Source organism: Dendropsophus ebraccatus, chromosome 1 (assembly GCF_027789765.1).
Source record: "Dendropsophus ebraccatus isolate aDenEbr1 chromosome 1, aDenEbr1.pat, whole genome shotgun sequence".
Classification (NCBI taxonomy): Eukaryota; Metazoa; Chordata; class Amphibia; order Anura; family Hylidae; genus Dendropsophus; species Dendropsophus ebraccatus.
This window is the reverse complement of record NC_091454.1, coordinates 217,465,060-217,475,302: the sequence shown is the minus strand read 5'-3', so window position 1 is coordinate 217,475,302 and position 10,243 is coordinate 217,465,060. Positions and strand designations below refer to the sequence as shown.

Here is a 10,243-nt window from a genome sequence, read left to right as displayed (position 1 = left end):
GGACTGGGGGAACACAGGAGCTTACAGACTAGGAGGACTGGGGGACACAGGAGCTTACAGACTAGGAGGACTGGGGGGACATAGGAGCTTACAGACTAGGAGGACTGGGGGACACAGGAGCTTACAGACTAGGAGGACTGGGGGGACATAGGAGCTTACAGACTAGGAGGACTGGGGGACACAGGAGCTTACAGACTAGGAGGACTGGGGGGACATAGGAGCTTACAGACTAGGAGGACTGGGGGACACAGGAGCTTACAGACTAGGAGGACTGGGGGGGACATAGGAGCTTACAGACTAGGAGGACTGGGGGGGCACAGGAGCTTACAGACTAGGAGGAGTGGGGGACACAGGAGCTTACAGACTAGGAGGACTGGGGGGGACATAGGAGCTTACAGACTAGGAGTACTGGGGGGACACAGGAGCTTACAGACTAGGAGGAGGACTGGGGGGGGGACACAGGAGCTTACAGACTAGGAGGAGGACTGGGGGGGACACAGGAGCTTACAGACTAGGAGGAGGACTGGGGGGGGGGGACACAGGAGCTTACAGACTAGGAGTACTGGGGGGACACAGGAGCTTACAGACTAGGAGGAGGACTGGGGGGGGGACACAGGAGCTTACAGACTAGGAGGAGGACTGGGGGGGACACAGGAGCTTACAGACTAGGAGGAGGACTGGGGGGGGGGGGGACACAGGAGCTTACAGACTAGGAGGACTGACTCAGACCTTCTAGTCTGTAAAATCTTGTGACCCCCCATCATACTAAGACTAAGATCCTGGGAAAGCTGGGTGGCCTCAGTCATACAATATAAGATGCAGGAAAGCTGGGTGACTTCTGAATATCAGTAAGTGTTAAAATACCACCTGTGGTCTGTGCCGGGGGCGGGGCTTGAGACCAGGGGGCGGGGCTTATCGGGACATACTCCGGACAGGTCCAGTGGGCAAATCCTCTGTCAGTGGGCCCCCAGCTTCAATTCCCCCCTCCACACACCCCCCCATCTGGCTACTACTTACATCCATGGTGCAGGTGCTGCCCCCCAGCCTCCACACACTCTGCCTGGGGAGAGGCTGGATGCTTGTACAGTCGGCACTGCTTCCTGGGCTCCCCCACAGACAGGGCCAGCAGAGCATCTAGTGCAGCCTGTAGCTGCTTCCTGTAAGATCCGGTCACTCTGTGTCACAGGAAGCAGCTACAGTCCTCCTCCTTCCCGACCACCACCAGCCCCGCACTGCTACAGGTGTCACAGAGCGCCGACACTTGTGTCTTCAGCCCTTCCCCTTCACTGCTCTCCTCAGCCGGGGGGCCCCTGTCACGTGATCTGAACTAGGGGGCCCGGTGCACGTGCACCATATGCACCTAGGTTAAAGCGGCCCTGGCCCAGGGGCCCATAGTTTTGTTAAGACGGCCCTGCATGTCGGCCATTTTATGGACTGAAACAAAACAGAGCAGGGCACCACAGTCTGGATGAGGGGAGTCTGATTTTAGCTCTATGAGGTACACAGGGAGCTGCTGTCAGTATATACAGTGAGTACAGTTACTAATACTGTACACTGAACAATTGGGAGTGTGATTACTAATACTGTACACTGAGCAATTTTGCTACAAAGTGGCCAACCCCTGAATGGCCCCCCCAAAACCCTTCTAACCCTGGATATGCCCCCCCCAAACCCCCACCCCTGGATACAGCCTCCCATACTTACCCCATCTTGCTAGTCCTGCCACAGGGATACGGACGTCTACTCACCTACGCACTGGATATGCAAATAAGCGGAGATGAGTCCGACGTCCATGGGGAATCATTGCTCCAGGTCATGTGACTGCACCAGTGATTTCCTATGGACGTCGGACTCATCTCTGATCATTTGCACTTTGGGCATAAAGATAAACAGGCAGTCGTACCTCTGCGGTGGAAACAGCATTGGGAGTGGGACCGGCAAGATGGGGTAAGGAGGTAGGGTGGCATCCAGGGGTGACAGGTTCCCTTTAAAATATGTTAAGGGTACAAACACACACACCGTATACGCAGCGTATTTACTGCTGCGATACGCAGCAAATACGCAGCAGATTAGATCTAAATAACTGAACACAGCATCAAATCTGCTGCAGATCTGCTGCGTATTTGCTGCGTATCTGCTGCATATACGATGTGTGGGTTTGTACCCTAAGTCACAGTTATGGGATACGCAGATAGGATAGGTAGAAGTTACCAGCAACATATACACAATATAGGAAGTAATATGCTACCATAGAGTGCTGGAGGAGCAGTACAGTCAGCACTAGATGATGGAGGTGTGATGGCAGGATGCTGCAGGACTGAGGGAAAGGAGGAAGCTGCACTGAAGTATAGAACCAACCCCCCCATAAGGCCATTACACTCATACAGTCTTTCACCACATAACTTACTGCGCCTGCGTGACTGGAGAACTGAAAGCATGCAGAGATTAAACCGTGAGGTGAAGGGGCGGGGCCGCGCGCTCCCGGGGGCGGAGTCTTACGCTACTGGGGGGGGGCTCACACTGCTGCAGGGGACAGGTCATGTGACCAGACGTGGCCTCTGGCGCCTCTGACAGTCACTCCTGAGCTGCTACCTGTTATTCTCTGTAGTCAGCAGCTGCAGGACCGAGCTCCCCTGGGATAGTGTGACTGAGGTCTGCATCCTCACGGCCTTCTCACAAACACATTGCTGTGAGGAGGAGAGGAGCCGGCAGACCCCCACACTGTCACCAGGAGGAGAGGAGCTGGCAGACCCCCATATTGTCACCAGGAGGAGAGGAGCTGGCAGAGCCCCACACTGTCACCAGGAGGGCAGACCCCCACACTGTCACCAGGAGGAGAGGAGACGGCAGACCCCCATATTGTCACCAGGAGGAGAGGAGCTGGCAGAGCCCCACACTGTCACCAGGAGGAGAGGAGCTGGCAGACCCCCACACTGTCACCAGAAGGGCAGACCCCCACACTGTCACCAGGAGGAGAGGAGCTGGCAGAGCCCCACACTGTCACCAGGAGGAGAGGAGCCGGCAGACCCCCAAACTGTCACCAGGAGGAGAGGAGCCGGCAGAGCCCCACACTGTCACCAGGAGAGGAGCTGGCAGACCCCCACACTGTCACCAGGAGGGCAGACCCCCACACTGTCACCAGGAGAGGAGCTGGCAGACCCCCACACTGTCACCAGGAGGAGAGGAGCTGGCAGACCCCCACACTGTCACCAGGAGAGGAGCTGGCAGAGCTCCACACTGTCACCAGGAGGAGAGGAGCTGGCAGAGCCCCACACTGTCACCAGGAGAGGAGCTGGCAGAGCCACACACTGTCACCAGGAGGAGAGGAGCTGGCAGAGCCCCACACTGTCACCAGGAGGAGAGGAGCTGGCAGACCCCCACACTGTCACCAGGAGAGGAGCTGGCAGAGCCCCACACTGTCACCAGGAGGAGAGGAGCTGGCAGACCCCCACACTGTCACCAGGAGGAGAGGAGCTGGCAGACTCCCACACTGTCACCAGGAGGAGAGGAGCCGGCAGACCCCGACACTGTCACCAGGAGGAGAGGAGCTGGCAGACCCCCACACTGTCACCAGGAGGAGAGGAGCTGGCAGACCCACACACTGTCACCAGGAGGAGAGGAGCTGGCAGACCCCCACACTGTCACCAGGAGGAGAGGAGCCGGCAGACCCCCACACTGTCACCAGGAGGAGAGGAGCTGGCAGAGCCCCACACTGTCACCAGGAGGAGAGGAGCTGGCAGACCCCCACACTGTCACCAGGAGGAGAGGAGCCGGCAGACCCCCACACTGTCACCAGGAGGAGAGGAGCCGGCAGACCCCCACACTGTCACCAGGAGGAGAGGAGCCGGCAGACCCCCACACTGTCACCAGGAGGAGAGGAGCTGGCAGAGCCCCACACTGCCACCAGGAGGAGAGGAGCTGGCAGAGCCCCACACTGTCACCAGGAGGAGAGGAGCCGGCAGACCCCCACACTGTCACCAGGAGGAGAGGAGCTGGCAGAGCCCCACACTGTCACCAGGAGAGGAGCTGGCAGACCCCCACACTGTCACCAGGAGGAGAGGAGCTGGCAGACCCCCACACTGTCACCAGGAGGAGAGGAGCTGGCAGACCCCCACACTGTCACCAGGAGGAGAGGAGCTGGCAGACCCCCACACTGTCACCAGGAGTCAGAGTCAGAGAAAGGAATTCGTCCCACTGTGCATCGTCCACTTCCCCCACATCAGCACTCCATTTAGCCCGCACCTGTAGTGGCTGCCGACTAACCCTGGCACTGAGCAGTTCAGTATAAGCTGCTGTGATTGTACCTCGAACCCTTCCCCTACCACCCACCTCTAACAGCAGAGAGTGTGATCCCAGATTCAGTGGTGTTTTGGAGTGTTGGGTCTGGAGGGCATGTCTAATTTGCAGGTATTGGTAGAACACCCTATTCGGGAGTATATAGTCATCCTTTAGTTTTTCAAACTCCACTATACGGCCATCTTTCCATACCTGACTAACATAATGTATCCCCAGTTTAGACCATGGGGAAAAACCCTCCAGCTGAAACACCTCAGGGAGCTTCGGGTTTTTCCATAGCGGGGTGTACACAGTGAACCCATCCAATCCCAACAGGGCTTTTACTTTGCCCCATACTCTGACTATCAAAACTAGCGTGGGAAGTGATTTAGACTTATTGCCCATACATCTAGCCTCCACCGCTGCCAGAGGGGGAGAGTGTCCCGTAACCCAAGAAACCAGCCTACCCGATATTCCCAGGTCACTCGTCTCACCCCACTCTTTCATAAGCTGTAGCTGTGCCGACAGAAAATACAGGTACGGATCAGGGACCGCTAGCCCCCCATTGGTTTTGGCCCGTTGGAGTGTCTCCAACCTGATCCTAGCTGAGGCCTTTTTCCATATCAGGCTCCTAAAAATAGTATTTATTCTTTTAAAATATTTAGCGGGAATCCAGACCGGGGAATTATGAGTTATATACAGTATTTGGGGCATAAGTATAATTTTAATAAGGTTACTCCTGCCCACTACGGACAGTGGGAGGCGACACCAGGCATCAACCTTAGCTACTAATCTAGCTATCAGGGGCAGTAAATTGTCAGGAATAAAGTCCCTGGTCTGCGCAGAAACAACGATACCCAGATACTTAAACCGATCGACTACTTGTAACGGTATATTAGTCATCAAGCCAATTGGCATCGGAGGGGACAAGGGCATCATCACCGACTTGGTCCAGTTAATGACTGACTTACTACTAAACCCAGTAATTATGGACATAATTGGGGTGAGCGACTTCGCAATGTCATTAGTGTAAAGCAGCATATCGTCTGCATATAATGATATTCGCTCTTCCCCATCCCGCCAAGGAAAGCCTATTATATCCTGTGAGGAGCAGATCATGGAAGCTAGTGGCTCGATAGCAATAGCAAACAACAGGGGCGACATGGGACACCCCTGTCTAGTTCCCCTATATAACTGAAAACTCCGGGAGAGACCCCCATTTGCCCTTATCCTTGCACTAGGGCTCTTGTATAGCAGTTGAACCCATTGTAGGAAACCCTCCCTGAACCCCATGTGCCTCATCACAGTCCACAAATATTCCCACTCGACAGTGTCAAAAACTTTGGCAGCGTCGAGTGAGAGAACTGCCACGTGTGTCTCTGTCTGCTCATGAGCCTGCAAATTGAGATACAGTCTCCTCAAGTTTATAGAGGTCGACCTATTAGGCATGAAGCCCGCCTGGTCCTCATGTATCAGTTGGGAAATTATTGAAGTCAATCTGTTAGCTAAGACTTTCGCTAGTAGCTTAGCGTCTACTGTTAATAGAGATATGGGCCTATACGAGTCTGGGTGTGTGGGGTCCTTGCCAGGTTTTGGGATAACAACCACTATGGCCTCACGCATGGAAGGGGGCATTAATCCAGTCTGCAGGGCCTCATTATACATATCTAGCATATACGGGAGGAGAACTTCACTGTGGCGTTTATAAAATTCTCCAGGAAGGCCATCACTACCTGAGGCTTTATCATTAGGGAGAGAGCGAACTGCAGTCTCCAATTCTTCTAAGGTTAGGGGATCATCTAGCAGAGTACTCTGTGCTGATGACAGGGATTGCAGAGGGATGTGTGAGACATATTCACTAATATCTTAAGTGGATATGGACCCCAATCTGGAAGTATAGAGATCAGTATAATATTGGCACAAGCAATTTAAAATATCTGAGTCTGATGTACATTGCTGATTATTAGGGTCAGTCAGGCTTGCTATGTGTGACGCCCCAGATTGCGCCTTAGCTATCATAGACAATAAATGCCCCGCACTCTCCCCCTCCTGAAAGAACTTCTGCTTCGTAAAGAACCGCTTATCCTCTGCTATATGTAGTAGATGATCCCGGAGCAAAGTCTGAGCCTCCTCCCAATGCGCCAAATTCTCCGGACTGGGATCTGTAATATATGCTATCTCAGTGTCTGTGACTCTTTTACTATAGGCCGCCGTAAGTTCCCTAGATTGCGTTTTATATTTACTGATTTTTTGAATGTAAATACCCCTAACATAGGCTTTCATGGTTTCCTACACTATGACCTTAGAGGTGGTGCCCTGATTGGTATGGAAGAACTCTCTGATGTCCCTATCCACATCACCTCCCAATCCAGAATGGGTTAAGGTGCCATAACGACCCCTCTCTAGATACAGGCCCACCCCACTGCAAATGCATGTGAATAGGCGAATGATCTGATAAACTTTGAGGTAAATACTCTATATTGTGGACATACGATAGCATATTCATCGAACCTATGGCCAAGTCAATGCGCGAGAGAGACCTGTGCGAACTCGAGTAACATGAAAATTGGCGTACATCAGGATTCCTAATTCTCCACAGGTCGCACAAGCCCACCTCCGCCACTATCTCTGCCAAGGCAGTTTGGGTCATAGCACCCGAGTCGGAGGCTCTGGAGTGTCTGACGATATCAGGCGCTAAGCAATTATTAAAGTCCCCGATTAGAAGTATGGTCAGTATTTTCTTAATAACAGTATTATTGTATGGGGGAGGGATATACAGAGCTACAATAATAAAGGACTCCCTCTTAATTGTGCAATGCAAACCTATGTATCTCCCCTCTGGGTCCACAAATGTGGAGTGGCACTCAAATGGGAGATTCTTGTGAATCAAAATGGAGACCCCCCTGGCATAGGTGGAGTAAGTGGAGTGGTATACGTGCGATGCCCACTTTCGCTGTATATTAGCAGTGGAGCCTTTGTCTAGGTGCGTCTCTAAGAGACATATGATACCTGGTTGATAATCTTTTACAGCATTAAAAACAGCACAGCGCTTATTGGGGTCCCCCATTCCCCGAACGTTCCATGCGACTATATGTGTACTAGCAGCCATGAGGAAAGTATGGAGTAAGGAACTGTCTGGCAGGTATACCAGAGCATAGTGGGATGCGGCTGATCCGCCTGTAACAGCATATGGGCCTGAACTCGTGGGTCACTCATAAAAAAGGCATTACGCAAGACCTGGGACATGTACATAACAGAACAAAGAAACAAGATAGACATTGCCTCCCGATCTAGAGGCTGCGGGGCACACAAAAACCCAGCTTGAGTGAGGTGGCACTCAGTGCAGAGGAGTCCCTCCAAAAATAGAAAGATAAAGGGAAAAAATACTCAATCAAAATCAGAAAATATTCTAGTTCCTGCCATATTGCGATTAAACTATATTCTCCCCCACAGTGAATAACGGTTCAGATACTTGTAACAGGAAAACATGTAAAAATGACTGTCACATCTTCTGCTTCTGTAAGGCAACTGGTAAATCTACAGGTCAACGGCAGACATATTAATAGCATCAGCGTCTGTTGTTGCGAAGTTGGCGTTCGTTACCATCCAGCCACTCCATAGCTTGTTTCGGAGTCTCAAAGAAATGGGTACCTCCGAGGGCGATTACCCTCAATTTGGCTGGATACAGCATAGAATAAACAATGTTCAGAGCCCTCAGTCTTTTCTTCACATCCATAAACTGAGCACGCCGCCTCTGAACCTCAGTGGAGAAATCTGGCAAAATAGACACTCGGTTGCCATTTATGGACAAATCATTATGATCCCTGGCAGCACGGAGGATAGAGTCTCTGTCCTTATAATGCAGGATTTTGAGCAGCAGTGGTCTTGGAGGGGCCCCCGGTGGTGGCTCACGGAATGGCACCCTGTGTGCCCTTTCAATGGCAAATAATGAAGACAGCACCCGATCACCAAACTTATCCATTAGCCATTTTTCAAAGAACTCTCCAGCATTTCTGCCCTCTGCTTTTTTCTGGTACCCCTACCAACCGGATGTTGCTCCTGCGCATACAGTTCTCCAGATCGTCTGATTTGGATATAAGCAAGGAGCCATTATGGATTACACGCTTTAGGTCTCTGGCCATAGGGGTGACCTGATCCTCCAGCTCCCCTACTCTGTTTTCAGTTTCCACTATGCGCTCATTAGTTTTGCGCAAGTCCTGTCTGAGGAAAGAGATTTCCTCCCTTATAGTCCCCATGTTGTTGCTCAGGGAGAGGACAGCTGCATACACGTCCTTTATGGTGGGGTCAGATTTAGGTGCTGCATCAGCCTGCCCAGCAGCTGCATGCTCAGTAAACTGTGTCTCTGTGCCTGAGGCAGACAGGGATGCAGGTGTGGTGTCAGGCTGTGTGCTCTGGCCGGCCTCGAAAGTAGCTTCTCCCCCAGCCCTCTCATCCTCCACACACTCACCAGGGGGGGCATCAGGGCCGTGGACATACTTTTCTAGCCGGGCGGCTACCTCCTTCACGCGGTCCCCCGCGACGGCGCCATTTTGTTTCATAGGCGTCTTGGTCCCGGACTCCTTCACGGCCGCCGACCGCGTCGTTGTGCCTCCACGCATCTCAGGCGGCAAGATGTAGGTGCCAGGGAACACAGGTCAGTCACAGGGGTCTCGAGAAGCACCGGAGGGGCACTGTGGGGAGGATAATTGCCGGATTCACATTGCTGGTTAGGCCACGCCCCCCGTGGCCCAATAATTACATATGACATAACAATGTCCCACTCATTTGGCTAGTTAGATTTAGGTAGCCAAGGGCTAATTAGCGCAAGATGTGAGAATAACTTACTATTTCTTTGCAGACATATTATTTTACATGAGCATCATTTTTGGGGAGCAGTGTCAGAATGTTGATCAATAGTGTCGATTCTGCGCAAAGGTAAGGCTAACACATTGGACATATTGTAGAAAATAGTACCCCAAAAGCCTAAGTAAAATCCTGCATTGGATGCATATTGGTTATTGATAATTGTTACAATGTTGCTAACATGTTTGTAATAACAGATTTTGTCCACTGTTCATTTGTCAGCAGAGATGAAGAAGCTCAACAAACAGCAGAGGCCTCATCGGATGAAGAGAATGAAGAACCTCATCTGACGGAGGCACGCACCATGACTCCACCACCAAGAGGCCAAGAGGGCCAGGGAGACGAACATCTGGCTTGACGTTAAAGAATAAATTGGGGCCGGCCTGCACTCCCTCTTATACTAAGGTTGTTGTTGGCATAAATGAGAGTGATTAGTGGTCACACAGCCTCTGCCCCCCCTCCCCCCCCTCAACCACTATCCTGTGCTTTATACTATTTGGAGCATGTAATAAAGCTAGTTTGTGATATCGGTGTTTGACTATTTTAGAAATTAATTTACAATTATTTTATAATTTTGTTAGATAAATTTAACTCGATGGATTTACCTTGTTTGCGAGTTAAAAACAAAACCTCACAAAATTTTTTATATATTTTTTTTTTATTATGTGTTTAAAGTCTGACACTGCTCTCTGCTGACATCTGTGGCCGAGGCAGGAAGTGGCCAGAGCAGGAGAGGGTTTGGATGGTCGCTATTATTAGGCTAATAAAGCTTTCCGATCTGGCGACACACATTTCAACAGAGAGCAATGTGTCAGTCAGAGATTAATCCAAAATCTCATCCATGACAAACAGCAGCGTGATTTTGCTGGAGCCGTCGAGAATGTTAAAGTTACACATAACCAGATACATAACTAGCCAACATCCATCCCTCCATCCAGGTGACGCACCTGGGTGATGGCTGTAGGGATGTATGTAGTGTGGTAATGGTGAGGTGTAAAGTGAGATGCCCTGTGTCCTTAGGACAAATTACATACACTGTGTTGTTACATATCCAAGACATTACATAGACTTCTACATATAGTGCGCACCCTGCTGGACAGTCCAT

General features: G+C 51.4%; 1 long non-coding RNA gene across 1 annotated transcript; it reads left to right on the top strand.

Moving 5' to 3' along the window:
- Positions 1-1,822: 1,822 nt before the first annotated feature.
- Positions 1,823-9,665, top strand: LOC138799391 (uncharacterized). The gene is made up of 2 exons (XR_011364259.1): positions 1,823-1,947; positions 9,361-9,665. It is a non-coding gene; the product is annotated as an uncharacterized lncRNA (long non-coding RNA).
- Positions 9,666-10,243: the final 578 nt, after the last annotated feature.